The 27,882-nt window shown below is 53.4% G+C and overlaps 61 non-coding genes across 61 annotated transcripts; 40 read left to right on the forward strand and 21 right to left on the reverse strand.

Annotated features, from left to right (window-relative positions):
- Positions 1 to 450: 450 nt before the first annotated feature.
- Trnar-acg lies at positions 451 to 523 on the reverse strand. The gene has a single exon. It is a non-coding gene; the product is annotated as a tRNA-Arg (tRNA).
- A 445-nt stretch (positions 524 to 968) lies between these two features.
- Positions 969 to 1,060, forward strand: Trnai-uau. The gene is given in 2 exon segments: positions 969 to 1,006; positions 1,025 to 1,060. It is a non-coding gene; the product is annotated as a tRNA-Ile (tRNA).
- A 111-nt stretch (positions 1,061 to 1,171) lies between these two features.
- Trnad-guc lies at positions 1,172 to 1,243 on the forward strand. The gene has a single exon. It is a non-coding gene; the product is annotated as a tRNA-Asp (tRNA).
- Positions 1,244 to 1,811: 568 nt separating this feature from the next.
- Trnar-acg lies at positions 1,812 to 1,884 on the reverse strand. The gene has a single exon. It is a non-coding gene; the product is annotated as a tRNA-Arg (tRNA).
- Positions 1,885 to 2,329: 445 nt separating this feature from the next.
- Trnai-uau lies at positions 2,330 to 2,421 on the forward strand. The gene is given in 2 exon segments: positions 2,330 to 2,367; positions 2,386 to 2,421. It is a non-coding gene; the product is annotated as a tRNA-Ile (tRNA).
- Positions 2,422 to 2,532: 111 nt separating this feature from the next.
- On the forward strand, positions 2,533 to 2,604 carry Trnad-guc. Its single transcript has one exon. It is a non-coding gene; the product is annotated as a tRNA-Asp (tRNA).
- Positions 2,605 to 3,183: 579 nt separating this feature from the next.
- Positions 3,184 to 3,256, reverse strand: Trnar-acg. The gene has a single exon. It is a non-coding gene; the product is annotated as a tRNA-Arg (tRNA).
- Positions 3,257 to 3,701: 445 nt separating this feature from the next.
- Trnai-uau lies at positions 3,702 to 3,793 on the forward strand. Its single transcript is given in 2 exon segments — positions 3,702 to 3,739; positions 3,758 to 3,793. It is a non-coding gene; the product is annotated as a tRNA-Ile (tRNA).
- Positions 3,794 to 3,904: 111 nt separating this feature from the next.
- Trnad-guc lies at positions 3,905 to 3,976 on the forward strand. The gene has a single exon. It is a non-coding gene; the product is annotated as a tRNA-Asp (tRNA).
- A 568-nt stretch (positions 3,977 to 4,544) lies between these two features.
- Trnar-acg lies at positions 4,545 to 4,617 on the reverse strand. The gene has a single exon. It is a non-coding gene; the product is annotated as a tRNA-Arg (tRNA).
- A 445-nt stretch (positions 4,618 to 5,062) lies between these two features.
- Trnai-uau lies at positions 5,063 to 5,154 on the forward strand. The gene is given in 2 exon segments: positions 5,063 to 5,100; positions 5,119 to 5,154. It is a non-coding gene; the product is annotated as a tRNA-Ile (tRNA).
- Positions 5,155 to 5,265: 111 nt separating this feature from the next.
- Positions 5,266 to 5,337, forward strand: Trnad-guc. The gene has a single exon. It is a non-coding gene; the product is annotated as a tRNA-Asp (tRNA).
- A 568-nt stretch (positions 5,338 to 5,905) lies between these two features.
- Trnar-acg lies at positions 5,906 to 5,978 on the reverse strand. The gene has a single exon. It is a non-coding gene; the product is annotated as a tRNA-Arg (tRNA).
- A 445-nt stretch (positions 5,979 to 6,423) lies between these two features.
- On the forward strand, positions 6,424 to 6,515 carry Trnai-uau. The gene is given in 2 exon segments: positions 6,424 to 6,461; positions 6,480 to 6,515. It is a non-coding gene; the product is annotated as a tRNA-Ile (tRNA).
- Positions 6,516 to 6,626: 111 nt separating this feature from the next.
- On the forward strand, positions 6,627 to 6,698 carry Trnad-guc. Its single transcript has one exon. It is a non-coding gene; the product is annotated as a tRNA-Asp (tRNA).
- A 568-nt stretch (positions 6,699 to 7,266) lies between these two features.
- Positions 7,267 to 7,339, reverse strand: Trnar-acg. The gene has a single exon. It is a non-coding gene; the product is annotated as a tRNA-Arg (tRNA).
- A 445-nt stretch (positions 7,340 to 7,784) lies between these two features.
- On the forward strand, positions 7,785 to 7,876 carry Trnai-uau. The gene is given in 2 exon segments: positions 7,785 to 7,822; positions 7,841 to 7,876. It is a non-coding gene; the product is annotated as a tRNA-Ile (tRNA).
- Positions 7,877 to 7,987: 111 nt separating this feature from the next.
- Trnad-guc lies at positions 7,988 to 8,059 on the forward strand. The gene has a single exon. It is a non-coding gene; the product is annotated as a tRNA-Asp (tRNA).
- Positions 8,060 to 8,627: 568 nt separating this feature from the next.
- On the reverse strand, positions 8,628 to 8,700 carry Trnar-acg. Its single transcript has one exon. It is a non-coding gene; the product is annotated as a tRNA-Arg (tRNA).
- Positions 8,701 to 9,145: 445 nt separating this feature from the next.
- Trnai-uau lies at positions 9,146 to 9,237 on the forward strand. The gene is given in 2 exon segments: positions 9,146 to 9,183; positions 9,202 to 9,237. It is a non-coding gene; the product is annotated as a tRNA-Ile (tRNA).
- Positions 9,238 to 9,348: 111 nt separating this feature from the next.
- Trnad-guc lies at positions 9,349 to 9,420 on the forward strand. The gene has a single exon. It is a non-coding gene; the product is annotated as a tRNA-Asp (tRNA).
- A 568-nt stretch (positions 9,421 to 9,988) lies between these two features.
- Trnar-acg lies at positions 9,989 to 10,061 on the reverse strand. The gene has a single exon. It is a non-coding gene; the product is annotated as a tRNA-Arg (tRNA).
- A 445-nt stretch (positions 10,062 to 10,506) lies between these two features.
- Positions 10,507 to 10,598, forward strand: Trnai-uau. The gene is given in 2 exon segments: positions 10,507 to 10,544; positions 10,563 to 10,598. It is a non-coding gene; the product is annotated as a tRNA-Ile (tRNA).
- A 111-nt stretch (positions 10,599 to 10,709) lies between these two features.
- Positions 10,710 to 10,781, forward strand: Trnad-guc. Its single transcript has one exon. It is a non-coding gene; the product is annotated as a tRNA-Asp (tRNA).
- Positions 10,782 to 11,349: 568 nt separating this feature from the next.
- Trnar-acg lies at positions 11,350 to 11,422 on the reverse strand. Its single transcript has one exon. It is a non-coding gene; the product is annotated as a tRNA-Arg (tRNA).
- A 445-nt stretch (positions 11,423 to 11,867) lies between these two features.
- Trnai-uau lies at positions 11,868 to 11,959 on the forward strand. Its single transcript is given in 2 exon segments — positions 11,868 to 11,905; positions 11,924 to 11,959. It is a non-coding gene; the product is annotated as a tRNA-Ile (tRNA).
- Positions 11,960 to 12,070: 111 nt separating this feature from the next.
- Positions 12,071 to 12,142, forward strand: Trnad-guc. Its single transcript has one exon. It is a non-coding gene; the product is annotated as a tRNA-Asp (tRNA).
- A 568-nt stretch (positions 12,143 to 12,710) lies between these two features.
- On the reverse strand, positions 12,711 to 12,783 carry Trnar-acg. The gene has a single exon. It is a non-coding gene; the product is annotated as a tRNA-Arg (tRNA).
- Positions 12,784 to 13,228: 445 nt separating this feature from the next.
- Positions 13,229 to 13,320, forward strand: Trnai-uau. Its single transcript is given in 2 exon segments — positions 13,229 to 13,266; positions 13,285 to 13,320. It is a non-coding gene; the product is annotated as a tRNA-Ile (tRNA).
- A 111-nt stretch (positions 13,321 to 13,431) lies between these two features.
- On the forward strand, positions 13,432 to 13,503 carry Trnad-guc. Its single transcript has one exon. It is a non-coding gene; the product is annotated as a tRNA-Asp (tRNA).
- Positions 13,504 to 14,071: 568 nt separating this feature from the next.
- Trnar-acg lies at positions 14,072 to 14,144 on the reverse strand. The gene has a single exon. It is a non-coding gene; the product is annotated as a tRNA-Arg (tRNA).
- Positions 14,145 to 14,589: 445 nt separating this feature from the next.
- On the forward strand, positions 14,590 to 14,681 carry Trnai-uau. The gene is given in 2 exon segments: positions 14,590 to 14,627; positions 14,646 to 14,681. It is a non-coding gene; the product is annotated as a tRNA-Ile (tRNA).
- Positions 14,682 to 14,792: 111 nt separating this feature from the next.
- On the forward strand, positions 14,793 to 14,864 carry Trnad-guc. The gene has a single exon. It is a non-coding gene; the product is annotated as a tRNA-Asp (tRNA).
- A 568-nt stretch (positions 14,865 to 15,432) lies between these two features.
- Positions 15,433 to 15,505, reverse strand: Trnar-acg. Its single transcript has one exon. It is a non-coding gene; the product is annotated as a tRNA-Arg (tRNA).
- Positions 15,506 to 15,950: 445 nt separating this feature from the next.
- On the forward strand, positions 15,951 to 16,042 carry Trnai-uau. The gene is given in 2 exon segments: positions 15,951 to 15,988; positions 16,007 to 16,042. It is a non-coding gene; the product is annotated as a tRNA-Ile (tRNA).
- Positions 16,043 to 16,153: 111 nt separating this feature from the next.
- Trnad-guc lies at positions 16,154 to 16,225 on the forward strand. The gene has a single exon. It is a non-coding gene; the product is annotated as a tRNA-Asp (tRNA).
- Positions 16,226 to 16,793: 568 nt separating this feature from the next.
- Positions 16,794 to 16,866, reverse strand: Trnar-acg. Its single transcript has one exon. It is a non-coding gene; the product is annotated as a tRNA-Arg (tRNA).
- Positions 16,867 to 17,311: 445 nt separating this feature from the next.
- Trnai-uau lies at positions 17,312 to 17,403 on the forward strand. The gene is given in 2 exon segments: positions 17,312 to 17,349; positions 17,368 to 17,403. It is a non-coding gene; the product is annotated as a tRNA-Ile (tRNA).
- A 111-nt stretch (positions 17,404 to 17,514) lies between these two features.
- Positions 17,515 to 17,586, forward strand: Trnad-guc. Its single transcript has one exon. It is a non-coding gene; the product is annotated as a tRNA-Asp (tRNA).
- Positions 17,587 to 18,154: 568 nt separating this feature from the next.
- Positions 18,155 to 18,227, reverse strand: Trnar-acg. The gene has a single exon. It is a non-coding gene; the product is annotated as a tRNA-Arg (tRNA).
- A 445-nt stretch (positions 18,228 to 18,672) lies between these two features.
- Positions 18,673 to 18,764, forward strand: Trnai-uau. Its single transcript is given in 2 exon segments — positions 18,673 to 18,710; positions 18,729 to 18,764. It is a non-coding gene; the product is annotated as a tRNA-Ile (tRNA).
- Positions 18,765 to 18,875: 111 nt separating this feature from the next.
- On the forward strand, positions 18,876 to 18,947 carry Trnad-guc. Its single transcript has one exon. It is a non-coding gene; the product is annotated as a tRNA-Asp (tRNA).
- A 579-nt stretch (positions 18,948 to 19,526) lies between these two features.
- Trnar-acg lies at positions 19,527 to 19,599 on the reverse strand. Its single transcript has one exon. It is a non-coding gene; the product is annotated as a tRNA-Arg (tRNA).
- A 445-nt stretch (positions 19,600 to 20,044) lies between these two features.
- Positions 20,045 to 20,136, forward strand: Trnai-uau. Its single transcript is given in 2 exon segments — positions 20,045 to 20,082; positions 20,101 to 20,136. It is a non-coding gene; the product is annotated as a tRNA-Ile (tRNA).
- A 111-nt stretch (positions 20,137 to 20,247) lies between these two features.
- On the forward strand, positions 20,248 to 20,319 carry Trnad-guc. The gene has a single exon. It is a non-coding gene; the product is annotated as a tRNA-Asp (tRNA).
- A 568-nt stretch (positions 20,320 to 20,887) lies between these two features.
- Trnar-acg lies at positions 20,888 to 20,960 on the reverse strand. Its single transcript has one exon. It is a non-coding gene; the product is annotated as a tRNA-Arg (tRNA).
- Positions 20,961 to 21,405: 445 nt separating this feature from the next.
- Positions 21,406 to 21,497, forward strand: Trnai-uau. The gene is given in 2 exon segments: positions 21,406 to 21,443; positions 21,462 to 21,497. It is a non-coding gene; the product is annotated as a tRNA-Ile (tRNA).
- Positions 21,498 to 21,607: 110 nt separating this feature from the next.
- Positions 21,608 to 21,679, forward strand: Trnad-guc. The gene has a single exon. It is a non-coding gene; the product is annotated as a tRNA-Asp (tRNA).
- Positions 21,680 to 22,247: 568 nt separating this feature from the next.
- Trnar-acg lies at positions 22,248 to 22,320 on the reverse strand. The gene has a single exon. It is a non-coding gene; the product is annotated as a tRNA-Arg (tRNA).
- Positions 22,321 to 22,765: 445 nt separating this feature from the next.
- Trnai-uau lies at positions 22,766 to 22,857 on the forward strand. The gene is given in 2 exon segments: positions 22,766 to 22,803; positions 22,822 to 22,857. It is a non-coding gene; the product is annotated as a tRNA-Ile (tRNA).
- A 111-nt stretch (positions 22,858 to 22,968) lies between these two features.
- Positions 22,969 to 23,040, forward strand: Trnad-guc. Its single transcript has one exon. It is a non-coding gene; the product is annotated as a tRNA-Asp (tRNA).
- Positions 23,041 to 23,608: 568 nt separating this feature from the next.
- On the reverse strand, positions 23,609 to 23,681 carry Trnar-acg. The gene has a single exon. It is a non-coding gene; the product is annotated as a tRNA-Arg (tRNA).
- Positions 23,682 to 24,126: 445 nt separating this feature from the next.
- Positions 24,127 to 24,218, forward strand: Trnai-uau. Its single transcript is given in 2 exon segments — positions 24,127 to 24,164; positions 24,183 to 24,218. It is a non-coding gene; the product is annotated as a tRNA-Ile (tRNA).
- A 111-nt stretch (positions 24,219 to 24,329) lies between these two features.
- On the forward strand, positions 24,330 to 24,401 carry Trnad-guc. Its single transcript has one exon. It is a non-coding gene; the product is annotated as a tRNA-Asp (tRNA).
- A 579-nt stretch (positions 24,402 to 24,980) lies between these two features.
- Trnar-acg lies at positions 24,981 to 25,053 on the reverse strand. The gene has a single exon. It is a non-coding gene; the product is annotated as a tRNA-Arg (tRNA).
- Positions 25,054 to 25,498: 445 nt separating this feature from the next.
- On the forward strand, positions 25,499 to 25,590 carry Trnai-uau. Its single transcript is given in 2 exon segments — positions 25,499 to 25,536; positions 25,555 to 25,590. It is a non-coding gene; the product is annotated as a tRNA-Ile (tRNA).
- A 111-nt stretch (positions 25,591 to 25,701) lies between these two features.
- Positions 25,702 to 25,773, forward strand: Trnad-guc. Its single transcript has one exon. It is a non-coding gene; the product is annotated as a tRNA-Asp (tRNA).
- A 568-nt stretch (positions 25,774 to 26,341) lies between these two features.
- Positions 26,342 to 26,414, reverse strand: Trnar-acg. The gene has a single exon. It is a non-coding gene; the product is annotated as a tRNA-Arg (tRNA).
- A 445-nt stretch (positions 26,415 to 26,859) lies between these two features.
- Trnai-uau lies at positions 26,860 to 26,951 on the forward strand. The gene is given in 2 exon segments: positions 26,860 to 26,897; positions 26,916 to 26,951. It is a non-coding gene; the product is annotated as a tRNA-Ile (tRNA).
- Positions 26,952 to 27,062: 111 nt separating this feature from the next.
- Positions 27,063 to 27,134, forward strand: Trnad-guc. Its single transcript has one exon. It is a non-coding gene; the product is annotated as a tRNA-Asp (tRNA).
- Positions 27,135 to 27,702: 568 nt separating this feature from the next.
- Positions 27,703 to 27,775, reverse strand: Trnar-acg. The gene has a single exon. It is a non-coding gene; the product is annotated as a tRNA-Arg (tRNA).
- Positions 27,776 to 27,882: the final 107 nt, after the last annotated feature.

Raw genomic sequence — 27,882 nt, forward strand, 5'->3', positions numbered from 1 at the left:
GTATTCTGCACACGACGTCGTCGTTTCACAACTCACAGGGTTTGCCGTCGACGCTGAATCAGCGCACCCCAGGATTAATGATCGAGCTCGAAGCACCCAAGAAAAAGAATAATTTTAGCAGAGCGTGGTTTCGATCCACGGACCTCTGGGTTATGGGCCCAGCACGCTTCCACTGCGCCACTCTGCTGTGCGGACAGATGCGCGCTCTTCGGTGCGTGACATGGGACACTTGGAAAAGCGTTGTCTGCGTCGCCTACCGTTTAATTAACTGCGTAGCATCTGCCAGCTTGACTTGTCTCGACTTTGCTCGACTGACGCTTGCACGAAGCGATATTTACCGCGATCGTCTCGAGATGCAGCTGCGAGATGCTCAGGATTAACATTGCACTCCACGAAGGTGGAGACATTCGAATGCACTGCCTAGCTACGCGCCCGCAACTAACGAAATGCCGACCCTGCCAGGATTCGAACCTGGAATCTTCTGATCCGTAGTCAGACGCGTTATCCGTTGCGCCACAGGGCCACTGTTCGCGTTTTCTGCTACGAGGCGGGTGCACATCGCAAAGCAACGTGTTCTCCGTGGCTCGACAATTGCATGTCATCCACTGACAACGGCGGCGCGGCCACTCTGGTCTTCGGCACTCTGCAGGGAGCTGCCACCAAGGAAGGCATCTCTCCTCCTGCTGCTCGGCCACGGAGCGCCTGCACAGCTTAGAGCTTGCCACAGATCTGCCGTCGCTGATGGACAGGTAGCGGAATGCAAGGCGCCCGTTTTTTTGCATTTTTTCGGTGATGACAAGCGGTTGACATGCTTGTAAGTGTAGCATATAAAACAAGAATCGTATGAAGCATTCGTAGACAGGTGCTAACGTCGCAGTATGGCCGCAGGTGACGGTCGTATGACGGGTCTGTAGCCACAACAGGTTGGCATCAAAGTGAATACCGCTAACTGTAAGCACTGTGCTGTAGCCCCAGTGGCGCAATTGGTTAGCGCACGGTACTTATAAGGCAGTAGCCGTGAGCAATGCCGGGGTTGTGAGTTCGAGCCTCACCTGGGGCATACTTTCATTTCGTAGCAGCTGACTATGGAAGCATCGGGACGCTAGGTTTGAGATGTATCGCGTACATGAGAACCATAAATGTGCGTGCACTGTAGACAAGGACTGCGTGTTCCTCGGTAGTATAGTGGTTAGTATCCCCGCCTGTCACGCGGGAGACCGGGGTTCGATTCCCCGCCGGGGAGATGCGATTTTTATATCGCGAAGGTTGCGCGTGTGGCCCGAAAAAGCATTACCGTTGTGATCAAGGAATGTAATTGCTAAAAAATCGTAAGAAAGTCTGCGTCTTAGGAAGTGTTTCTCGTATTCTGCACACGACGTCGTCGTTTCACAACTCACAGGGTTTGCCGTCGACGCTGAATCAGCGCACCCCAGGATTAATGATCGAGCTCGAAGCACCCAAGAAAAAGAATAATTTTAGCAGAGCGTGGTTTCGATCCACGGACCTCTGGGTTATGGGCCCAGCACGCTTCCACTGCGCCACTCTGCTGTGCGGACAGATGCGCGCTCTTCGGTGCGTGACATGGGACACTTGGAAAAGCGTTGTCTGCGTCGCCTACCGTTTAATTAACTGCGTAGCATCTGCCAGCTTGACTTGTCTCGACTTTGCTCGACTGACGCTTGCACGAAGCGATATTTACCGCGATCGTCTCGAGATGCAGCTGCGAGATGCTCAGGATTAACATTGCACTCCACGAAGGTGGAGACATTCGAATGCACTGCCTAGCTACGCGCCCGCAACTAACGAAATGCCGACCCTGCCAGGATTCGAACCTGGAATCTTCTGATCCGTAGTCAGACGCGTTATCCGTTGCGCCACAGGGCCACTGTTCGCGTTTTCTGCTACGAGGCGGGTGCACATCGCAAAGCAACGTGTTCTCCGTGGCTCGACAATTGCATGTCATCCACTGACAACGGCGGCGCGGCCACTCTGGTCTTCGGCACTCTGCAGGGAGCTGCCACCAAGGAAGGCATCTCTCCTCCTGCTGCTCGGCCACGGAGCGCCTGCACAGCTTAGAGCTTGCCACAGATCTGCCGTCGCTGATGGACAGGTAGCGGAATGCAAGGCGCCCGTTTTTTTGCATTTTTTCGGTGATGACAAGCGGTTGACATGCTTGTAAGTGTAGCATATAAAACAAGAATCGTATGAAGCATTCGTAGACAGGTGCTAACGTCGCAGTATGGCCGCAGGTGACGGTCGTATGACGGGTCTGTAGCCACAACAGGTTGGCATCAAAGTGAATACCGCTAACTGTAAGCACTGTGCTGTAGCCCCAGTGGCGCAATTGGTTAGCGCACGGTACTTATAAGGCAGTAGCCGTGAGCAATGCCGGGGTTGTGAGTTCGAGCCTCACCTGGGGCATACTTTCATTTCGTAGCAGCTGACTATGGAAGCATCGGGACGCTAGGTTTGAGATGTATCGCGTACATGAGAACCATAAATGTGCGTGCACTGTAGACAAGGACTGCGTGTTCCTCGGTAGTATAGTGGTTAGTATCCCCGCCTGTCACGCGGGAGACCGGGGTTCGATTCCCCGCCGGGGAGATGCGATTTTTATATCGCGAAGGTTGCGCGTGTGGCCCGAAAAAGCATTACCGTTGTGATCAAGGAATGTAATTGCTAAAAAATCGTAAGAAAGTCTGCGTCTTAGGAAGTGTTTCTCGTATTCTGCACACGACGTCGTCGTTTCACAACTCACAGGGTTTGCCGTCGACGCTGAATCAGCGCACCCCAGGATTAATGATCGAGCTCGAAGCACCCAAGAAAAAGAATAATTTTAGCAGAGCGTGGTTTCGATCCACGGACCTCTGGGTTATGGGCCCAGCACGCTTCCACTGCGCCACTCTGCTGTGCGGACAGATGCGCGCTCTTCGGTGCGTGACATGGGACACTTGGAAAAGCGTTGTCTGCGTCGCCTACCGTTTAATTAACTGCGTAGCATCTGCCAGCTTGACTTGTCTCGACTTTGCTCGACTGACGCTACGCTGACGCTTGCACGAAGCGATATTTACCGCGATCGTCTCGAGATGCAGCTGCGAGATGCTCAGGATTAACATTGCACTCCACGAAGGTGGAGACATTCGAATGCACTGCCTAGCTACGCGCCCGCAACTAACGAAATGCCGACCCTGCCAGGATTCGAACCTGGAATCTTCTGATCCGTAGTCAGACGCGTTATCCGTTGCGCCACAGGGCCACTGTTCGCGTTTTCTGCTACGAGGCGGGTGCACATCGCAAAGCAACGTGTTCTCCGTGGCTCGACAATTGCATGTCATCCACTGACAACGGCGGCGCGGCCACTCTGGTCTTCGGCACTCTGCAGGGAGCTGCCACCAAGGAAGGCATCTCTCCTCCTGCTGCTCGGCCACGGAGCGCCTGCACAGCTTAGAGCTTGCCACAGATCTGCCGTCGCTGATGGACAGGTAGCGGAATGCAAGGCGCCCGTTTTTTTGCATTTTTTCGGTGATGACAAGCGGTTGACATGCTTGTAAGTGTAGCATATAAAACAAGAATCGTATGAAGCATTCGTAGACAGGTGCTAACGTCGCAGTATGGCCGCAGGTGACGGTCGTATGACGGGTCTGTAGCCACAACAGGTTGGCATCAAAGTGAATACCGCTAACTGTAAGCACTGTGCTGTAGCCCCAGTGGCGCAATTGGTTAGCGCACGGTACTTATAAGGCAGTAGCCGTGAGCAATGCCGGGGTTGTGAGTTCGAGCCTCACCTGGGGCATACTTTCATTTCGTAGCAGCTGACTATGGAAGCATCGGGACGCAAGGTTTGAGATGTATCGCGTACATGAGAACCATAAATGTGCGTGCACTGTAGACAAGGACTGCGTGTTCCTCGGTAGTATAGTGGTTAGTATCCCCGCCTGTCACGCGGGAGACCGGGGTTCGATTCCCCGCCGGGGAGATGCGATTTTTATATCGCGAAGGTTGCGCGTGTGGCCCGAAAAAGCATTACCGTTGTGATCAAGGAATGTAATTGCTAAAAAATCGTAAGAAAGTCTGCGTCTTAGGAAGTGTTTCTCGTATTCTGCACACGACGTCGTCGTTTCACAACTCACAGGGTTTGCCGTCGACGCTGAATCAGCGCACCCCAGGATTAATGATCGAGCTCGAAGCACCCAAGAAAAAGAATAATTTTAGCAGAGCGTGGTTTCGATCCACGGACCTCTGGGTTATGGGCCCAGCACGCTTCCACTGCGCCACTCTGCTGTGCGGACAGATGCGCGCTCTTCGGTGCGTGACATGGGACACTTGGAAAAGCGTTGTCTGCGTCGCCTACCGTTTAATTAACTGCGTAGCATCTGCCAGCTTGACTTGTCTCGACTTTGCTCGACTGACGCTTGCACGAAGCGATATTTACCGCGATCGTCTCGAGATGCAGCTGCGAGATGCTCAGGATTAACATTGCACTCCACGAAGGTGGAGACATTCGAATGCACTGCCTAGCTACGCGCCCGCAACTAACGAAATGCCGACCCTGCCAGGATTCGAACCTGGAATCTTCTGATCCGTAGTCAGACGCGTTATCCGTTGCGCCACAGGGCCACTGTTCGCGTTTTCTGCTACGAGGCGGGTGCACATCGCAAAGCAACGTGTTCTCCGTGGCTCGACAATTGCATGTCATCCACTGACAACGGCGGCGCGGCCACTCTGGTCTTCGGCACTCTGCAGGGAGCTGCCACCAAGGAAGGCATCTCTCCTCCTGCTGCTCGGCCACGGAGCGCCTGCGCAGCTTAGAGCTTGCCACAGATCTGCCGTCGCTGATGGACAGGTAGCGGAATGCAAGGCGCCCGTTTTTTTGCATTTTTTCGGTGATGACAAGCGGTTGACATGCTTGTAAGTGTAGCATATAAAACAAGAATCGTATGAAGCATTCGTAGACAGGTGCTAACGTCGCAGTATGGCCGCAGGTGACGGTCGTATGACGGGTCTGTAGCCACAACAGGTTGGCATCAAAGTGAATACCGCTAACTGTAAGCACTGTGCTGTAGCCCCAGTGGCGCAATTGGTTAGCGCACGGTACTTATAAGGCAGTAGCCGTGAGCAATGCCGGGGTTGTGAGTTCGAGCCTCACCTGGGGCATACTTTCATTTCGTAGCAGCTGACTATGGAAGCATCGGGACGCTAGGTTTGAGATGTATCGCGTACATGAGAACCATAAATGTGCGTGCACTGTAGACAAGGACTGCGTGTTCCTCGGTAGTATAGTGGTTAGTATCCCCGCCTGTCACGCGGGAGACCGGGGTTCGATTCCCCGCCGGGGAGATGCGATTTTTATATCGCGAAGGTTGCGCGTGTGGCCCGAAAAAGCATTACCGTTGTGATCAAGGAATGTAATTGCTAAAAAATCGTAAGAAAGTCTGCGTCTTAGGAAGTGTTTCTCGTATTCTGCACACGACGTCGTCGTTTCACAACTCACAGGGTTTGCCGTCGACGCTGAATCAGCGCACCCCAGGATTAATGATCGAGCTCGAAGCACCCAAGAAAAAGAATAATTTTAGCAGAGCGTGGTTTCGATCCACGGACCTCTGGGTTATGGGCCCAGCACGCTTCCACTGCGCCACTCTGCTGTGCGGACAGATGCGCGCTCTTCGGTGCGTGACATGGGACACTTGGAAAAGCGTTGTCTGCGTCGCCTACCGTTTAATTAACTGCGTAGCATCTGCCAGCTTGACTTGTCTCGACTTTGCTCGACTGACGCTTGCACGAAGCGATATTTACCGCGATCGTCTCGAGATGCAGCTGCGAGATGCTCAGGATTAACATTGCACTCCACGAAGGTGGAGACATTCGAATGCACTGCCTAGCTACGCGCCCGCAACTAACGAAATGCCGACCCTGCCAGGATTCGAACCTGGAATCTTCTGATCCGTAGTCAGACGCGTTATCCGTTGCGCCACAGGGCCACTGTTCGCGTTTTCTGCTACGAGGCGGGTGCACATCGCAAAGCAACGTGTTCTCCGTGGCTCGACAATTGCATGTCATCCACTGACAACGGCGGCGCGGCCACTCTGGTCTTCGGCACTCTGCAGGGAGCTGCCACCAAGGAAGGCATCTCTCCTCCTGCTGCTCGGCCACGGAGCGCCTGCACAGCTTAGAGCTTGCCACAGATCTGCCGTCGCTGATGGACAGGTAGCGGAATGCAAGGCGCCCGTTTTTTTGCATTTTTTCGGTGATGACAAGCGGTTGACATGCTTGTAAGTGTAGCATATAAAACAAGAATCGTATGAAGCATTCGTAGACAGGTGCTAACGTCGCAGTATGGCCGCAGGTGACGGTCGTATGACGGGTCTGTAGCCACAACAGGTTGGCATCAAAGTGAATACCGCTAACTGTAAGCACTGTGCTGTAGCCCCAGTGGCGCAATTGGTTAGCGCACGGTACTTATAAGGCAGTAGCCGTGAGCAATGCCGGGGTTGTGAGTTCGAGCCTCACCTGGGGCATACTTTCATTTCGTAGCAGCTGACTATGGAAGCATCGGGACGCTAGGTTTGAGATGTATCGCGTACATGAGAACCATAAATGTGCGTGCACTGTAGACAAGGACTGCGTGTTCCTCGGTAGTATAGTGGTTAGTATCCCCGCCTGTCACGCGGGAGGGCGGGGTTCGATTCCCCGCCGGGGAGATGCGATTTTTATATCGCGAAGGTTGCGCGTGTGGCCCGAAAAAGCATTACCGTTGTGATCAAGGAATGTAATTGCTAAAAAATCGTAAGAAAGTCTGCGTCTTAGGAAGTGTTTCTCGTATTCTGCACACGACGTCGTCGTTTCACAACTCACAGGGTTTGCCGTCGACGCTGAATCAGCGCACCCCAGGATTAATGATCGAGCTCGAAGCACCCAAGAAAAAGAATAATTTTAGCAGAGCGTGGTTTCGATCCACGGACCTCTGGGTTATGGGCCCAGCACGCTTCCACTGCGCCACTCTGCTGTGCGGACAGATGCGCGCTCTTCGGTGCGTGACATGGGACACTTGGAAAAGCGTTGTCTGCGTCGCCTACCGTTTAATTAACTGCGTAGCATCTGCCAGCTTGACTTGTCTCGACTTTGCTCGACTGACGCTTGCACGAAGCGATATTTACCGCGATCGTCTCGAGATGCAGCTGCGAGATGCTCAGGATTAACATTGCACTCCACGAAGGTGGAGACATTCGAATGCACTGCCTAGCTACGCGCCCGCAACTAACGAAATGCCGACCCTGCCAGGATTCGAACCTGGAATCTTCTGATCCGTAGTCAGACGCGTTATCCGTTGCGCCACAGGGCCACTGTTCGCGTTTTCTGCTACGAGGCGGGTGCACATCGCAAAGCAACGTGTTCTCCGTGGCTCGACAATTGCATGTCATCCACTGACAACGGCGGCGCGGCCACTCTGGTCTTCGGCACTCTGCAGGGAGCTGCCACCAAGGAAGGCATCTCTCCTCCTGCTGCTCGGCCACGGAGCGCCTGCACAGCTTAGAGCTTGCCACAGATCTGCCGTCGCTGATGGACAGGTAGCGGAATGCAAGGCGCCCGTTTTTTTGCATTTTTTCGGTGATGACAAGCGGTTGACATGCTTGTAAGTGTAGCATATAAAACAAGAATCGTATGAAGCATTCGTAGACAGGTGCTAACGTCGCAGTATGGCCGCAGGTGACGGTCGTATGACGGGTCTGTAGCCACAACAGGTTGGCATCAAAGTGAATACCGCTAACTGTAAGCACTGTGCTGTAGCCCCAGTGGCGCAATTGGTTAGCGCACGGTACTTATAAGGCAGTAGCCGTGAGCAATGCCGGGGTTGTGAGTTCGAGCCTCACCTGGGGCATACTTTCATTTCGTAGCAGCTGACTATGGAAGCATCGGGACGCTAGGTTTGAGATGTATCGCGTACATGAGAACCATAAATGTGCGTGCACTGTAGACAAGGACTGCGTGTTCCTCGGTAGTATAGTGGTTAGTATCCCCGCCTGTCACGCGGGAGACCGGGGTTCGATTCCCCGCCGGGGAGATGCGATTTTTATATCGCGAAGGTTGCGCGTGTGGCCCGAAAAAGCATTACCGTTGTGATCAAGGAATGTAATTGCTAAAAAATCGTAAGAAAGTCTGCGTCTTAGGAAGTGTTTCTCGTATTCTGCACACGACGTCGTCGTTTCACAACTCACAGGGTTTGCCGTCGACGCTGAATCAGCGCACCCCAGGATTAATGATCGAGCTCGAAGCACCCAAGAAAAAGAATAATTTTAGCAGAGCGTGGTTTCGATCCACGGACCTCTGGGTTATGGGCCCAGCACGCTTCCACTGCGCCACTCTGCTGTGCGGACAGATGCGCGCTCTTCGGTGCGTGACATGGGACACTTGGAAAAGCGTTGTCTGCGTCGCCTACCGTTTAATTAACTGCGTAGCATCTGCCAGCTTGACTTGTCTCGACTTTGCTCGACTGACGCTTGCACGAAGCGATATTTACCGCGATCGTCTCGAGATGCAGCTGCGAGATGCTCAGGATTAACATTGCACTCCACGAAGGTGGAGACATTCGAATGCACTGCCTAGCTACGCGCCCGCAACTAACGAAATGCCGACCCTGCCAGGATTCGAACCTGGAATCTTCTGATCCGTAGTCAGACGCGTTATCCGTTGCGCCACAGGGCCACTGTTCGCGTTTTCTGCTACGAGGCGGGTGCACATCGCAAAGCAACGTGTTCTCCGTGGCTCGACAATTGCATGTCATCCACTGACAACGGCGGCGCGGCCACTCTGGTCTTCGGCACTCTGCAGGGAGCTGCCACCAAGGAAGGCATCTCTCCTCCTGCTGCTCGGCCACGGAGCGCCTGCACAGCTTAGAGCTTGCCACAGATCTGCCGTCGCTGATGGACAGGTAGCGGAATGCAAGGCGCCCGTTTTTTTGCATTTTTTCGGTGATGACAAGCGGTTGACATGCTTGTAAGTGTAGCATATAAAACAAGAATCGTATGAAGCATTCGTAGACAGGTGCTAACGTCGCAGTATGGCCGCAGGTGACGGTCGTATGACGGGTCTGTAGCCACAACAGGTTGGCATCAAAGTGAATACCGCTAACTGTAAGCACTGTGCTGTAGCCCCAGTGGCGCAATTGGTTAGCGCACGGTACTTATAAGGCAGTAGCCGTGAGCAATGCCGGGGTTGTGAGTTCGAGCCTCACCTGGGGCATACTTTCATTTCGTAGCAGCTGACTATGGAAGCATCGGGACGCTAGGTTTGAGATGTATCGCGTACATGAGAACCATAAATGTGCGTGCACTGTAGACAAGGACTGCGTGTTCCTCGGTAGTATAGTGGTTAGTATCCCCGCCTGTCACGCGGGAGACCGGGGTTCGATTCCCCGCCGGGGAGATGCGATTTTTATATCGCGAAGGTTGCGCGTGTGGCCCGAAAAAGCATTACCGTTGTGATCAAGGAATGTAATTGCTAAAAAATCGTAAGAAAGTCTGCGTCTTAGGAAGTGTTTCTCGTATTCTGCACACGACGTCGTCGTTTCACAACTCACAGGGTTTGCCGTCGACGCTGAATCAGCGCACCCCAGGATTAATGATCGAGCTCGAAGCACCCAAGAAAAAGAATAATTTTAGCAGAGCGTGGTTTCGATCCACGGACCTCTGGGTTATGGGCCCAGCACGCTTCCACTGCGCCACTCTGCTGTGCGGACAGATGCGCGCTCTTCGGTGCGTGACATGGGACACTTGGAAAAGCGTTGTCTGCGTCGCCTACCGTTTAATTAACTGCGTAGCATCTGCCAGCTTGACTTGTCTCGACTTTGCTCGACTGACGCTTGCACGAAGCGATATTTACCGCGATCGTCTCGAGATGCAGCTGCGAGATGCTCAGGATTAACATTGCACTCCACGAAGGTGGAGACATTCGAATGCACTGCCTAGCTACGCGCCCGCAACTAACGAAATGCCGACCCTGCCAGGATTCGAACCTGGAATCTTCTGATCCGTAGTCAGACGCGTTATCCGTTGCGCCACAGGGCCACTGTTCGCGTTTTCTGCTACGAGGCGGGTGCACATCGCAAAGCAACGTGTTCTCCGTGGCTCGACAATTGCATGTCATCCACTGACAACGGCGGCGCGGCCACTCTGGTCTTCGGCACTCTGCAGGGAGCTGCCACCAAGGAAGGCATCTCTCCTCCTGCTGCTCGGCCACGGAGCGCCTGCACAGCTTAGAGCTTGCCACAGATCTGCCGTCGCTGATGGACAGGTAGCGGAATGCAAGGCGCCCGTTTTTTTGCATTTTTTCGGTGATGACAAGCGGTTGACATGCTTGTAAGTGTAGCATATAAAACAAGAATCGTATGAAGCATTCGTAGACAGGTGCTAACGTCGCAGTATGGCCGCAGGTGACGGTCGTATGACGGGTCTGTAGCCACAACAGGTTGGCATCAAAGTGAATACCGCTAACTGTAAGCACTGTGCTGTAGCCCCAGTGGCGCAATTGGTTAGCGCACGGTACTTATAAGGCAGTAGCCGTGAGCAATGCCGGGGTTGTGAGTTCGAGCCTCACCTGGGGCATACTTTCATTTCGTAGCAGCTGACTATGGAAGCATCGGGACGCTAGGTTTGAGATGTATCGCGTACATGAGAACCATAAATGTGCGTGCACTGTAGACAAGGACTGCGTGTTCCTCGGTAGTATAGTGGTTAGTATCCCCGCCTGTCACGCGGGAGACCGGGGTTCGATTCCCCGCCGGGGAGATGCGATTTTTATATCGCGAAGGTTGCGCGTGTGGCCCGAAAAAGCATTACCGTTGTGATCAAGGAATGTAATTGCTAAAAAATCGTAAGAAAGTCTGCGTCTTAGGAAGTGTTTCTCGTATTCTGCACACGACGTCGTCGTTTCACAACTCACAGGGTTTGCCGTCGACGCTGAATCAGCGCACCCCAGGATTAATGATCGAGCTCGAAGCACCCAAGAAAAAGAATAATTTTAGCAGAGCGTGGTTTCGATCCACGGACCTCTGGGTTATGGGCCCAGCACGCTTCCACTGCGCCACTCTGCTGTGCGGACAGATGCGCGCTCTTCGGTGCGTGACATGGGACACTTGGAAAAGCGTTGTCTGCGTCGCCTACCGTTTAATTAACTGCGTAGCATCTGCCAGCTTGACTTGTCTCGACTTTGCTCGACTGACGCTTGCACGAAGCGATATTTACCGCGATCGTCTCGAGATGCAGCTGCGAGATGCTCAGGATTAACATTGCACTCCACGAAGGTGGAGACATTCGAATGCACTGCCTAGCTACGCGCCCGCAACTAACGAAATGCCGACCCTGCCAGGATTCGAACCTGGAATCTTCTGATCCGTAGTCAGACGCGTTATCCGTTGCGCCACAGGGCCACTGTTCGCGTTTTCTGCTACGAGGCGGGTGCACATCGCAAAGCAACGTGTTCTCCGTGGCTCGACAATTGCATGTCATCCACTGACAACGGCGGCGCGGCCACTCTGGTCTTCGGCACTCTGCAGGGAGCTGCCACCAAGGAAGGCATCTCTCCTCCTGCTGCTCGGCCACGGAGCGCCTGCACAGCTTAGAGCTTGCCACAGATCTGCCGTCGCTGATGGACAGGTAGCGGAATGCAAGGCGCCCGTTTTTTTGCATTTTTTCGGTGATGACAAGCGGTTGACATGCTTGTAAGTGTAGCATATAAAACAAGAATCGTATGAAGCATTCGTAGACAGGTGCTAACGTCGCAGTATGGCCGCAGGTGACGGTCGTATGACGGGTCTGTAGCCACAACAGGTTGGCATCAAAGTGAATACCGCTAACTGTAAGCACTGTGCTGTAGCCCCAGTGGCGCAATTGGTTAGCGCACGGTACTTATAAGGCAGTAGCCGTGAGCAATGCCGGGGTTGTGAGTTCGAGCCTCACCTGGGGCATACTTTCATTTCGTAGCAGCTGACTATGGAAGCATCGGGACGCTAGGTTTGAGATGTATCGCGTACATGAGAACCATAAATGTGCGTGCACTGTAGACAAGGACTGCGTGTTCCTCGGTAGTATAGTGGTTAGTATCCCCGCCTGTCACGCGGGAGACCGGGGTTCGATTCCCCGCCGGGGAGATGCGATTTTTATATCGCGAAGGTTGCGCGTGTGGCCCGAAAAAGCATTACCGTTGTGATCAAGGAATGTAATTGCTAAAAAATCGTAAGAAAGTCTGCGTCTTAGGAAGTGTTTCTCGTATTCTGCACACGACGTCGTCGTTTCACAACTCACAGGGTTTGCCGTCGACGCTGAATCAGCGCACCCCAGGATTAATGATCGAGCTCGAAGCACCCAAGAAAAAGAATAATTTTAGCAGAGCGTGGTTTCGATCCACGGACCTCTGGGTTATGGGCCCAGCACGCTTCCACTGCGCCACTCTGCTGTGCGGACAGATGCGCGCTCTTCGGTGCGTGACATGGGACACTTGGAAAAGCGTTGTCTGCGTCGCCTACCGTTTAATTAACTGCGTAGCATCTGCCAGCTTGACTTGTCTCGACTTTGCTCGACTGACGCTTGCACGAAGCGATATTTACCGCGATCGTCTCGAGATGCAGCTGCGAGATGCTCAGGATTAACATTGCACTCCACGAAGGTGGAGACATTCGAATGCACTGCCTAGCTACGCGCCCGCAACTAACGAAATGCCGACCCTGCCAGGATTCGAACCTGGAATCTTCTGATCCGTAGTCAGACGCGTTATCCGTTGCGCCACAGGGCCACTGTTCGCGTTTTCTGCTACGAGGCGGGTGCACATCGCAAAGCAACGTGTTCTCCGTGGCTCGACAATTGCATGTCATCCACTGACAACGGCGGCGCGGCCACTCTGGTCTTCGGCACTCTGCAGGGAGCTGCCACCAAGGAAGGCATCTCTCCTCCTGCTGCTCGGCCATGGAGCGCCTGCACAGCTTAGAGCTTGCCACAGATCTGCCGTCGCTGATGGACAGGTAGCGGAATGCAAGGCGCCCGTTTTTTTGCATTTTTTCGGTGATGACAAGCGGTTGACATGCTTGTAAGTGTAGCATATAAAACAAGAATCGTATGAAGCATTCGTAGACAGGTGCTAACGTCGCAGTATGGCCGCAGGTGACGGTCGTATGACGGGTCTGTAGCCACAACAGGTTGGCATCAAAGTGAATACCGCTAACTGTAAGCACTGTGCTGTAGCCCCAGTGGCGCAATTGGTTAGCGCACGGTACTTATAAGGCAGTAGCCGTGAGCAATGCCGGGGTTGTGAGTTCGAGCCTCACCTGGGGCATACTTTCATTTCGTAGCAGCTGACTATGGAAGCATCGGGACGCTAGGTTTGAGATGTATCGCGTACATGAGAACCATAAATGTGCGTGCACTGTAGACAAGGACTGCGTGTTCCTCGGTAGTATAGTGGTTAGTATCCCCGCCTGTCACGCGGGAGACCGGGGTTCGATTCCCCGCCGGGGAGATGCGATTTTTATATCGCGAAGGTTGCGCGTGTGGCCCGAAAAAGCATTACCGTTGTGATCAAGGAATGTAATTGCTAAAAAATCGTAAGAAAGTCTGCGTCTTAGGAAGTGTTTCTCGTATTCTGCACACGACGTCGTCGTTTCACAACTCACAGGGTTTGCCGTCGACGCTGAATCAGCGCACCCCAGGATTAATGATCGAGCTCGAAGCACCCAAGAAAAAGAATAATTTTAGCAGAGCGTGGTTTCGATCCACGGACCTCTGGGTTATGGGCCCAGCACGCTTCCACTGCGCCACTCTGCTGTGCGGACAGATGCGCGCTCTTCGGTGCGTGACATGGGACACTTGGAAAAGCGTTGTCTGCGTCGCCTACCGTTTAATTAACTGCGTAGCATCTGCCAGCTTGACTTGTCTCGACTTTGCTCGACTGACGCTTGCACGAAGCGATATTTACCGCGATCGTCTCGAGATGCAGCTGCGAGATGCTCAGGATTAACATTGCACTCCACGAAGGTGGAGACATTCGAATGCACTGCCTAGCTACGCGCCCGCAACTAACGAAATGCCGACCCTGCCAGGATTCGAACCTGGAATCTTCTGATCCGTAGTCAGACGCGTTATCCGTTGCGCCACAGGGCCACTGTTCGCGTTTTCTGCTACGAGGCGGGTGCACATCGCAAAGCAACGTGTTCTCCGTGGCTCGACAATTGCATGTCATCCACTGACAACGGCGGCGCGGCCACTCTGGTCTTCGGCACTCTGCAGGGAGCTGCCACCAAGGAAGGCATCTCTCCTCCTGCTGCTCGGCCACGGAGCGCCTGCACAGCTTAGAGCTTGCCACAGATCTGCCGTCGCTGATGGACAGGTAGCGGAATGCAAGGCGCCCGTTTTTTTGCATTTTTTCGGTGATGACAAGCGGTTGACATGCTTGTAAGTGTAGCATATAAAACAAGAATCGTATGAAGCATTCGTAGACAGGTGCTAACGTCGCAGTATGGCCGCAGGTGACGGTCGTATGACGGGTCTGTAGCCACAACAGGTTGGCATCAAAGTGAATACCGCTAACTGTAAGCACTGTGCTGTAGCCCCAGTGGCGCAATTGGTTAGCGCACGGTACTTATAAGGCAGTAGCCGTGAGCAATGCCGGGGTTGTGAGTTCGAGCCTCACCTGGGGCATACTTTCATTTCGTTACAGCTGACTATGGAAGCATCGGGACGCTAGGTTTGAGATGTATCGCGTACATGAGAACCATAAATGTGCGTGCACTGTAGACAAGGACTGCGTGTTCCTCGGTAGTATAGTGGTTAGTATCCCCGCCTGTCACGCGGGAGACCGGGGTTCGATTCCCCGCCGGGGAGATGCGATTTTTATATCGCGAAGGTTGCGCGTGTGGCCCGAAAAAGCATTACCGTTGTGATCAAGGAATGTAATTGCTAAAAAATCGTAAGAAAGTCTGCGTCTTAGGAAGTGTTTCTCGTATTCTGCACACGACGTCGTCGTTTCACAACTCACAGGGTTTGCCGTCGACGCTGAATCAGCGCACCCCAGGATTAATGATCGAGCTCGAAGCACCCAAGAAAAAGAATAATTTTAGCAGAGCGTGGTTTCGATCCACGGACCTCTGGGTTATGGGCCCAGCACGCTTCCACTGCGCCACTCTGCTGTGCGGACAGATGCGCGCTCTTCGGTGCGTGACATGGGACACTTGGAAAAGCGTTGTCTGCGTCGCCTACCGTTTAATTAACTGCGTAGCATCTGCCAGCTTGACTTGTCTCGACTTTGCTCGACTGACGCTTGCACGAAGCGATATTTACCGCGATCGTCTCGAGATGCAGCTGCGAGATGCTCAGGATTAACATTGCACTCCACGAAGGTGGAGACATTCGAATGCACTGCCTAGCTACGCGCCCGCAACTAACGAAATGCCGACCCTGCCAGGATTCGAACCTGGAATCTTCTGATCCGTAGTCAGACGCGTTATCCGTTGCGCCACAGGGCCACTGTTCGCGTTTTCTGCTACGAGGCGGGTGCACATCGCAAAGCAACGTGTTCTCCGTGGCTCGACAATTGCATGTCATCCACTGACAACGGCGGCGCGGCCACTCTGGTCTTCGGCACTCTGCAGGGAGCTGCCACCAAGGAAGGCATCTCTCCTCCTGCTGCTCGGCCACGGAGCGCCTGCACAGCTTAGAGCTTGCCACAGATCTGCCGTCGCTGATGGACAGGTAGCGGAATGCAAGGCGCCCGTTTTTTTGCATTTTTTCGGTGATGACAAGCGGTTGACATGCTTGTAAGTGTAGCATATAAAACAAGAATCGTATGAAGCATTCGTAGACAGGTGCTAACGTCGCAGTATGGCCGCAGGTGACGGTCGTATGACGGGTCTGTAGCCACAACAGGTTGGCATCAAAGTGAATACCGCTAACTGTAAGCACTGTGCTGTAGCCCCAGTGGCGCAATTGGTTAGCGCACGGTACTTATAAGGCAGTAGCCGTGAGCAATGCCGGGGTTGTGAGTTCGAGCCTCACCTGGGGCATACTTTCATTTCGTAGCAGCTGACTATGGAAGCATCGGGACGCTAGATTTGAGATGTATCGCGTACATGAGAACCATAAATGTGCGTGCACTGTAGACAAGGACTGCGTGTTCCTCGGTAGTATAGTGGTTAGTATCCCCGCCTGTCACGCGGGAGACCGGGGTTCGATTCCCCGCCGGGGAGATGCGATTTTTATATCGCGAAGGTTGCGCGTGTGGCCCGAAAAAGCATTACCGTTGTGATCAAGGAATGTAATTGCTAAAAAATCGTAAGAAAGTCTGCGTCTTAGGAAGTGTTTCTCGTATTCTGCACACGACGTCGTCGTTTCACAACTCACAGGGTTTGCCGTCGACGCTGAATCAGCGCACCCCAGGATTAATGATCGAGCTCGAAGCACCCAAGAAAAAGAATAATTTTAGCAGAGCGTGGTTTCGATCCACGGACCTCTGGGTTATGGGCCCAGCACGCTTCCACTGCGCCACTCTGCTGTGCGGACAGATGCGCGCTCTTCGGTGCGTGACATGGGACACTTGGAAAAGCGTTGTCTGCGTCGCCTACCGTTTAATTAACTGCGTAGCATCTGCCAGCTTGACTTGTCTCGACTTTGCTCGACTGACGCTTGCACGAAGCGATATTTACCGCGATCGTCTCGAGATGCAGCTGCGAGATGCTCAGGATTAACATTGCACTCCACGAAGGTGGAGACATTCGAATGCACTGCCTAGCTACGCGCCCGCAACTAACGAAATGCCGACCCTGCCAGGATTCGAACCTGGAATCTTCTGATCCGTAGTCAGACGCGTTATCCGTTGCGCCACAGGGCCACTGTTCGCGTTTTCTGCTACGAGGCGGGTGCACATCGCAAAGCAACGTGTTCTCCGTGGCTCGACAATTGCATGTCATCCACTGACAACGGCGGCGCGGCCACTCTGGTCTTCGGCACTCTGCAGGGAGCTGCCACCAAGGAAGGCATCTCTCCTCCTGCTGCTCGGCCACGGAGCGCCTGCACAGCTTAGAGCTTGCCACAGATCTGCCGTCGCTGATGGACAGGTAGCGGAATGCAAGGCGCCCGTTTTTTTGCATTTTTTCGGTGATGACAAGCGGTTGACATGCTTGTAAGTGTAGCATATAAAACAAGAATCGTATGAAGCATTCGTAGACAGGTGCTAACGTCGCAGTATGGCCGCAGGTGACGGTCGTATGACGGGTCTGTAGCCACAACAGGTTGGCATCAAAGTGAATACCGCTAACTGTAAGCACTGTGCTGTAGCCCCAGTGGCGCAATTGGTTAGCGCACGGTACTTATAAGGCAGTAGCCGTGAGCAATGCCGGGGTTGTGAGTTCGAGCCTCACCTGGGGCATACTTTCATTTCGTAGCAGCTGACTATGGAAGCATCGGGACGCTAGGTTTGAGATGTATCGCGTACATGAGAACCATAAATGTGCGTGCACTGTAGACAAGGACTGCGTGTTCCTCGGTAGTATAGTGGTTAGTATCCCCGCCTGTCACGCGGGAGACCGGGGTTCGATTCCCCGCCGGGGAGATGCGATTTTTATATCGCGAAGGTTGCGCGTGTGGCCCGAAAAAGCATTACCGTTGTGATCAAGGAATGTAATTGCTAAAAAATCGTAAGAAAGTCTGCGTCTTAGGAAGTGTTTCTCGTATTCTGCACACGACGTCGTCGTTTCACAACTCACAGGGTTTGCCGTCGACGCTGAATCAGCGCACCCCAGGATTAATGATCGAGCTCGAAGCACCCAAGAAAAAGAATAATTTTAGCAGAGCGTGGTTTCGATCCACGGACCTCTGGGTTATGGGCCCAACACGCTTCCACTGCGCCACTCTGCTGTGCGGACAGATGCGCGCTCTTCGGTGCGTGACATGGGACACTTGGAAAAGCGTTGTCTGCGTCGCCTACCGTTTAATTAACTGCGTAGCATCTGCCAGCTTGACTTGTCTCGACTTTGCTCGACTGACGCTTGCACGAAGCGATATTTACCGCGATCGTCTCGAGATGCAGCTGCGAGATGCTCAGGATTAACATTGCACTCCACGAAGGTGGAGACATTCGAATGCACTGCCTAGCTACGCGCCCGCAACTAACGAAATGCCGACCCTGCCAGGATTCGAACCTGGAATCTTCTGATCCGTAGTCAGACGCGTTATCCGTTGCGCCACAGGGCCACTGTTCGCGTTTTCTGCTACGAGGCGGGTGCACATCGCAAAGCAACGTGTTCTCCGTGGCTCGACAATTGCATGTCATCCACTGACAACGGCGGCGCGGCCACTCTGGTCTTCGGCACTCTGCAGGGAGCTGCCACCAAGGAAGGCATCTCTCCTCCTGCTGCTCGGCCACGGAGCGCCTGCACAGCTTAGAGCTTGCCACAGATCTGCCGTCGCTGATGGACAGGTAGCGGAATGCAAGGCGCCCGTTTTTTTGCATTTTTTCGGTGATGACAAGCGGTTGACATGCTTGTAAGTGTAGCATATAAAACAAGAATCGTATGAAGCATTCGTAGACAGGTGCTAACGTCGCAGTATGGCCGCAGGTGACGGTCGTATGACGGGTCTGTAGCCACAACAGGTTGGCATCAAAGTGAATACCGCTAACTGTAAGCACTGTGCTGTAGCCCCAGTGGCGCAATTGGTTAGCGCACGGTACTTATAAGGCAGTAGCCGTGAGCAATGCCGGGGTTGTGAGTTCGAGCCTCACCTGGGGCATACTTTCATTTCGTAGCAGCTGACTATGGAAGCATCGGGACGCTAGGTTTGAGATGTATCGCGTACATGAGAACCATAAATGTGCGTGCACTGTAGACAAGGACTGCGTGTTCCTCGGTAGTATAGTGGTTAGTATCCCCGCCTGTCACGCGGGAGACCGGGGTTCGATTCCCCGCCGGGGAGATGCGATTTTTATATCGCGAAGGTTGCGCGTGTGGCCCGAAAAAGCATTACCGTTGTGATCAAGGAATGTAATTGCTAAAAAATCGTAAGAAAGTCTGCGTCTTAGGAAGTGTTTCTCGTATTCTGCACACGACGTCGTCGTTTCACAACTCACAGGGTTTGCCGTCGACGCTGAATCAGCGCACCCCAGGATTAATGATCGAGCTCGAAGCACCCAAGAAAAAGAATAATTTTAGCAGAGCGTGGTTTCGATCCACGGACCTCTGGGTTATGGGCCCAGCACGCTTCCACTGCGCCACTCTGCTGTGCGGACAGATGCGCGCTCTTCGGTGCGTGACATGGGACACTTGGAAAAGCGTTGTCTGCGTCGCCTACCGTTTAATTAACTGCGTAGCATCTGCCAGCTTGACTTGTCTCGACTTTGCTCGACTGACGCTACGCTGACGCTTGCACGAAGCGATATTTACCGCGATCGTCTCGAGATGCAGCTGCGAGATGCTCAGGATTAACATTGCACTCCACGAAGGTGGAGACATTCGAATGCACTGCCTAGCTACGCGCCCGCAACTAACGAAATGCCGACCCTGCCAGGATTCGAACCTGGAATCTTCTGATCCGTAGTCAGACGCGTTATCCGTTGCGCCACAGGGCCACTGTTCGCGTTTTCTGCTACGAGGCGGGTGCACATCGCAAAGCAACGTGTTCTCCGTGGCTCGACAATTGCATGTCATCCACTGACAACGGCGGCGCGGCCACTCTGGTCTTCGGCACTCTGCAGGGAGCTGCCACCAAGGAAGGCATCTCTCCTCCTGCTGCTCGGCCACGGAGCGCCTGCACAGCTTAGAGCTTGCCACAGATCTGCCGTCGCTGATGGACAGGTAGCGGAATGCAAGGCGCCCGTTTTTTTGCATTTTTTCGGTGATGACAAGCGGTTGACATGCTTGTAAGTGTAGCATATAAAACAAGAATCGTATGAAGCATTCGTAGACAGGTGCTAACGTCGCAGTATGGCCGCAGGTGACGGTCGTATGACGGGTCTGTAGCCACAACAGGTTGGCATCAAAGTGAATACCGCTAACTGTAAGCACTGTGCTGTAGCCCCAGTGGCGCAATTGGTTAGCGCACGGTACTTATAAGGCAGTAGCCGTGAGCAATGCCGGGGTTGTGAGTTCGAGCCTCACCTGGGGCATACTTTTATTTCGTAGCAGCTGACTATGGAAGCATCGGGACGCTAGGTTTGAGATGTATCGCGTACATGAGAACCATAAATGTGCGTGCACTGTAGACAAGGACTGCGTGTTCCTCGGTAGTATAGTGGTTAGTATCCCCGCCTGTCACGCGGGAGACCGGGGTTCGATTCCCCGCCGGGGAGATGCGATTTTTATATCGCGAAGGTTGCGCGTGTGGCCCGAAAAAGCATTACCGTTGTGATCAAGGAATGTAATTGCTAAAAAATCGTAAGAAAGTCTGCGTCTTAGGAAGTGTTTCTCGTATTCTGCACACGACGTCGTCGTTTCACAACTCACAGGGTTTGCCGTCGACGCTGAATCAGCGCACCCCAGGATTAATGATCGAGCTCGAAGCACCCAAGAAAAAGAATAATTTTAGCAGAGCGTGGTTTCGATCCACGGAACTCTGGGTTATGGGCCCAGCACGCTTCCACTGCGCCACTCTGCTGTGCGGACAGATGCGCGCTCTTCGGTGCGTGACATGGGACACTTGGAAAAGCGTTGTCTGCGTCGCCTACCGTTTAATTAACTGCGTAGCATCTGCCAGCTAGACTTGTCTCGACTTTGCTCGACTGACGCTTGCACGAAGCGATATTTACCGCGATCGTCTCGAGATGCAGCTGCGAGATGCTCAGGATTAACATTGCACTCCACGAAGGTGGAGACATTCGAATGCACTGCCTAGCTACGCGCCCGCAACTAACGAAATGCCGACCCTGCCAGGATTCGAACCTGGAATCTTCTGATCCGTAGTCAGACGCGTTATCCGTTGCGCCACAGGGCCACTGTTCGCGTTTTCTGCTACGAGGCGGGTGCACATCGCAAAGCAACGTGTTCTCCGTGGCTCGACAATTGCATGTCATCCACTGACAACGGCGGCGCGGCCACTCTGGTCTTCGGCACTCTGCAGGGAGCTGCCACCAAGGAAGGCATCTCTCCTCCTGCTGCTCGGCCACGGAGCGCCTGCACAGCTTAGAGCTTGCCACAGATCTGCCGTCGCTGATGGACAGGTAGCGGAATGCAAGGCGCCCGTTTTTTTGCATTTTTTCGGTGATGACAAGCGGTTGACATGCTTGTAAGTGTAGCATATAAAACAAGAATCGTATGAAGCATTCGTAGACAGGTGCTAACGTCGCAGTATGGCCGCAGGTGACGGTCGTATGACGGGTCTGTAGCCACAACAGGTTGGCATCAAAGTGAATACCGCTAACTGTAAGCACTGTGCTGTAGCCCCAGTGGCGCAATTGGTTAGCGCACGGTACTTATAAGGCAGTAGCCGTGAGCAATGCCGGGGTTGTGAGTTCGAGCCTCACCTGGGGCATACTTTTTTTCGTAGCAGCTGACTATGGAAGCATCGGGACGCTAGGTTTGAGATGTATCGCGTACATGAGAACCATAAATGTGCGTGCACTGTAGACAAGGACTGCGTGTTCCTCGGTAGTATAGTGGTTAGTATCCCCGCCTGTCACGCGGGAGACCGGGGTTCGATTCCCCGCCGGGGAGATGCGATTTTTATATCGCGAAGGTTGCGCGTGTGGCCCGAAAAAGCATTACCGTTGTGATCAAGGAATGTAATTGCTAAAAAATCGTAAGAAAGTCTGCGTCTTAGGAAGTGTTTCTCGTATTCTGCACACGACGTCGTCGTTTCACAACTCACAGGGTTTGCCGTCGACGCTGAATCAGCGCACCCCAGGATTAATGATCGAGCTCGAAGCACCCAAGAAAAAGAATAATTTTAGCAGAGCGTGGTTTCGATCCACGGACCTCTGGGTTATGGGCCCAGCACGCTTCCACTGCGCCACTCTGCTGTGCGGACAGATGCGCGCTCTTCGGTGCGTGACATGGGACACTTGGAAAAGCGTTGTCTGCGTCGCCTACCGTTTAATTAACTGCGTAGCATCTGCCAGCTTGACTTGTCTCGACTTTGCTCGACTGACGCTTGCACGAAGCGATATTTACCGCGACCGTCTCGAGATGCAGCTGCGAGATGCTCAGGATTAACATTGCACTCCACGAAGGTGGAGACATTCGAATGCACTGCCTAGCTACGCGCCCGCAACTAACGAAATGCCGACCCTGCCAGGATTCGAACCTGGAATCTTCTGATCCGTAGTCAGACGCGTTATCCGTTGCGCCACAGGGCCACTGTTCGCGTTTTCTGCTACGAGGCGGGTGCACATCGCAAAGCAACGTGTTCTCCGTGGCTCGACAATTGCATGTCATCCACTGACAACGGCGGCGCGGCCACTCTGGTCTTCGGCACTCTGCAGGGAGCTGCCACCAAGGAAGGCATCTCTCCTCCTGCTGCTCGGCCACGGAGCGCCTGCACAGCTTAGAGCTTGCCACAGATTTGCCGTCGCTGATGGACAGGTAGCGGAATGCAAGGCGCCCGTTTTTTTGCATTTTTTCGGTGATGACAAGCGGTTGACATGCTTGTAAGTGTAGCATATAAAACAAGAATCGTATGAAGCATTCGTAGACAGGTGCTAACGTCGCAGTATGGCCGCAGGTGACGGTCGTATGACGGGTCTGTAGCCACAACAGGTTGGCATCAAAGTGAATACCGCTAACTGTAAGCACTGTGCTGTAGCCCCAGTGGCGCAATTGGTTAGCGCACGGTACTTATAAGGCAGTAGCCGTGAGCAATGCCGGGGTTGTGAGTTCGAGCCTCACCTGGGGCATACTTTTATTTCGTAGCAGCTGACTATGGAAGCATCGGGACGCTAGGTTTGAGATGTATCGCGTACATGAGAACCATAAATGTGCGTGCACTGTAGACAAGGACTGCGTGTTCCTCGGTAGTATAGTGGTTAGTATCCCCGCCTGTCACGCGGGAGACCGGGGTTCGATTCCCCGCCGGGGAGATGCGATTTTTATATCGCGAAGGTTGCGCGTGTGGCCCGAAAAAGCATTACCGTTGTGATCAAGGAATGTAATTGCTAAAAAATCGTAAGAAAGTCTGCGTCTTAGGAAGTGTTTCTCGTATTCTGCACACGACGTCGTCGTTTCACAACTCACAGGGTTTGCCGTCGACGCTGAATCAGCGCACCCCAGGATTAATGATCGAGCTCGAAGCACCCAAGAAAAAGAATAATTTTAGCAGAGCGTGGTTTCGATCCACGGACCTCTGGGTTATGGGCCCAGCACGCTTCCACTGCGCCACTCTGCTGTGCGGACAGATGCGCGCTCTTCGGTGCGTGACATGGGACACTTGGAAAAGCGTTGTCTGCGTCGCCTACCGTTTAATTAACTGCGTAGCATCTGCCAGCTTGACTTGTCTCGACTTTGCTCGACTGACGCTTGCACGAAGCGATATTTACCGCGATCGTCTCGAGATGCAGCTGCGAGATGCTCAGGATTAACATTGCACTCCACGAAGGTGGAGACATTCGAATGCACTGCCTAGCTACGCGCCCGCAACTAACGAAATGCCGACCCTGCCAGGATTCGAACCTGGAATCTTCTGATCCGTAGTCAGACGCGTTATCCGTTGCGCCACAGGGCCACTGTTCGCGTTTTCTGCTACGAGGCGGGTGCACATCGCAAAGCAACGTGTTCTCCGTGGCTCGACAATTGCATGTCATCCACTGACAACGGCGGCGCGGCCACTCTGGTCTTCGGCACTCTGCAGGGAGCTGCCACCAAGGAAGGCATCTCTCCTCCTGCTGCTCGGCCACGGAGCGCCTGCACAGCTTAGAGCTTGCCACAGATCTGCCGTCGCTGATGGACAGGTAGCGGAATGCAAGGCGCCCGTTTTTTTGCATTTTTTCGGTGATGACAAGCGGTTGACATGCTTGTAAGTGTAGCATATAAAACAAGAATCGTATGAAGCATTCGTAGACAGGTGCTAACGTCGCAGTATGGCCGCAGGTGACGGTCGTATGACGGGTCTGTAGCCACAACAGGTTGGCATCAAAGTGAATACCGCTAACTGTAAGCACTGTGCTGTAGCCTCAGTGGCGCAATTGGTTAGCGCACGGTACTTATAAGGCAGTAGCCGTGAGCAATGCCGGGGTTGTGAGTTCGAGCCTCACCTGGGGCATACTTTTATTTCGTAGCAGCTGACTATGGAAGCATCGGGACGCTAGGTTTGAGATGTATCGCGTACATGAGAACCATAAATGTGCGTGCACTGTAGACAAGGACTGCGTGTTCCTCGGTAGTATAGTGATTAGTATCCCCGCCTGTCACGCGGGAGACCGGGGTTCGATTCCCCGCCGGGGAGATGCGATTTTTATATCGCGAAGGTTGCGCGTGTGGCCCGAAAAAGCATTACCGTTGTGATCAAGGAATGTAATTGCTAAAAAATCGTAAGAAAGTCTGCGTCTTAGGAAGTGTTTCTCGTATTCTGCACACGACGTCGTCGTTTCACAACTCACAGGGTTTGCCGTCGACGCTGAATCAGCGCACCCCAGGATTAATGATCGAGCTCGAAGCACCCAAGAAAAAGAATAATTTTAGCAGAGCGTGGTTTCGATCCACGGACCTCTGGGTTATGGGCCCAGCACGCTTCCACTGCGCCACTCTGCTGTGCGGACAGATGCGCGCTCTTCGGTGCGTGACATGGGACACTTGGAAAAGCGTTGTCTGCGTCGCCTACCGTTTAATTAACTGCGTAGCATCTGCCAGCTTGACTTGTCTCGACTTTGCTCGACTGACGCTACGCTGACGCTTGCACGAAGCGATATTTACCGCGATCGTCTCGAGATGCAGCTGCGAGATGCTCAGGATTAACATTGCACTCCACGAAGGTGGAGACATTCGAATGCACTGCCTAGCTACGCGCCCGCAACTAACGAAATGCCGACCCTGCCAGGATTCGAACCTGGAATCTTCTGATCCGTAGTCAGACGCGTTATCCGTTGCGCCACAGGGCCACTGTTCGCGTTTTCTGCTACGAGGCGGGTGCACATCGCAAAGCAACGTGTTCTCCGTGGCTCGACAATTGCATGTCATCCACTGACAACGGCGGCGCGGCCACTCTGGTCTTCGGCACTCTGCAGGGAGCTGCCACCAAGGAAGGCATCTCTCCTCCTGCTGCTCGGCCACGGAGCGCCTGCACAGCTTAGAGCTTGCCACAGATCTGCCGTCGCTGATGGACAGGTAGCGGAATGCAAGGCGCCCGTTTTTTTGCATTTTTTCGGTGATGACAAGCGGTTGACATGCTTGTAAGTGTAGCATATAAAACAAGAATCGTATGAAGCATTCGTAGACAGGTGCTAACGTCGCAGTATGGCCGCAGGTGACGGTCGTATGACGGGTCTGTAGCCACAACAGGTTGGCATCAAAGTGAATACCGCTAACTGTAAGCACTGTGCTGTAGCCCCAGTGGCGCAATTGGTTAGCGCACGGTACTTATAAGGCAGTAGCCGTGAGCAATGCCGGGGTTGTGAGTTCGAGCCTCACCTGGGGCATACTTTCATTTCGTAGCAGCTGACTATGGAAGCATCGGGACGCTAGGTTTGAGATGTATCGCGTACATGAGAACCATAAATGTGCGTGCACTGTAGACAAGGACTGCGTGTTCCTCGGTAGTATAGTGGTTAGTATCCCCGCCTGTCACGCGGGAGACCGGGGTTCGATTCCCCGCCGGGGAGATGCGATTTTTATATCGCGAAGGTTGCGCGTGTGGCCCGAAAAAGCATTACCGTTGTGATCAAGGAATGTAATTGCTAAAAAATCGTAAGAAAGTCTGCGTCTTAGGAAGTGTTTCTCGTATTCTGCACACGACGTCGTCGTTTCACAACTCACAGGGTTTGCCGTCGACGCTGAATCAGCGCACCCCAGGATTAATGATCGAGCTCGAAGCACCCAAGAAAAAGAATAATTTTAGCAGAGCGTGGTTTCGATCCACGGACCTCTGGGTTATGGGCCCAGCACGCTTCCACTGCGCCACTCTGCTGTGCGGACAGATGCGCGCTCTTCGGTGCGTGACATGGGACACTTGGAAAAGCGTTGTCTGCGTCGCCTACCGTTTAATTAACTGCGTAGCATCTGCCAGCTTGACTTGTCTCGACTTTGCTCGACTGACGCTTGCACGAAGCGATATTTACCGCGATCGTCTCGAGATGCAGCTGCGAGATGCTCAGGATTAACATTGCACTCCACGAAGGTGGAGACATTCGAATGCACTGCCTAGCTACGCGCCCGCAACTAACGAAATGCCGACCCTGCCAGGATTCGAACCTGGAATCTTCTGATCCGTAGTCAGACGCGTTATCCGTTGCGCCACAGGGCCACTGTTCGCGTTTTCTGCTACGAGGCGGGTGCACATCGCAAAGCAACGTGTTCTCCGTGGCTCGACAATTGCATGTCATCCACTGACAACGGCGGCGCGGCCACTCTGGTCTTCGGCACTCTGCAGGGAGCTGCCACCAAGGAAGGCATCTCTCCTCCTGCTGCTCGGCCACGGAGCGCCTGCACAGCTTAGAGCTTGCCACAGATCTGCCGTCGCTGATGGACAGGTAGCGGAATGCAAGGCGCCCGTTTTTTTGCATTTTTTCGGTGATGACAAGCGGTTGACATGCTTGTAAGTGTAGCATATAAAACAAGAATCGTATGAAGCATTCGTAGACAGGTGCTAACGTCGCAGTATGGCCGCAGGTGACGGTCGTATGACGGGTCTGTAGCCACAACAGGTTGGCATCAAAGTGAATACCGCTAACTGTAAGCACTGTGCTGTAGCCCCAGTGGCGCAATTGGTTAGCGCACGGTACTTATAAGGCAGTAGCCGTGAGCAATGCCGGGGTTGTGAGTTCGAGCCTCACCTGGGGCATACTTTCATTTCGTAGCAGCTGACTATGGAAGCATCGGGACGCTAGGTTTGAGATGTATCGCGTACATGAGAACCATAAACGTGCGTGCACTGTAGACAAGGACTGCGTGTTCCTCGGTAGTATAGTGGTTAGTATCCCCGCCTGTCACGCGGGAGACCGGGGTTCGATTCCCCGCCGGGGAGATGCGATTTTTATATCGCGAAGGTTGCGCGTGTGGCCCGAAAAAGCATTACCGTTGTGATCAAGGAATGTAATTGCTAAAAAATCGTAAGAAAGTCTGCGTCTTAGGAAGTGTTTCTCGTATTCTGCACACGACGTCGTCGTTTCACAACTCACAGGGTTTGCCGTCGACGCTGAATCAGCGCACCCCAGGATTAATGATCGAGCTCGAAGCACCCAAGAAAAAGAATAATTTTAGCAGAGCGTGGTTTCGATCCACGGACCTCTGGGTTATGGGCCCAGCACGCTTCCACTGCGCCACTCTGCTGTGCGGACAGATGCGCGCTCTTCGGTGCGTGACATGGGACACTTGGAAAAGCGTTGTCTGCGTCGCCTACCGTTTAATTAACTGCGTAGCATCTGCCAGCTTGACTTGTCTCGACTTTGCTCGACTGACGCTTGCACGAAGCGATATTTACCGCGATCGTCTCGAGATGCAGCTGCGAGATGCTCAGGATTAACATTGCACTCCACGAAGGTGGAGACATTCGAATGCACTGCCTAGCTACGCGCCCGCAACTAACGAAATGCCGACCCTGCCAGGATTCGAACCTGGAATCTTCTGATCCGTAGTCAGACGCGTTATCCGTTGCGCCACAGGGCCACTGTTCGCGTTTTCTGCTACGAGGCGGGTGCACATCGCAAAGCAACGTGTTCTCCGTGGCTCGACAATTGCATGTCATCCACTGACAACGGCGGCGCGGCCACTCT

The sequence above is a fragment of the Schistocerca piceifrons genome, unplaced genomic scaffold, assembly GCF_021461385.2.
Source record: "Schistocerca piceifrons isolate TAMUIC-IGC-003096 unplaced genomic scaffold, iqSchPice1.1 HiC_scaffold_1684, whole genome shotgun sequence".
Taxonomy (NCBI): Eukaryota; Metazoa; Arthropoda; class Insecta; order Orthoptera; family Acrididae; genus Schistocerca; species Schistocerca piceifrons.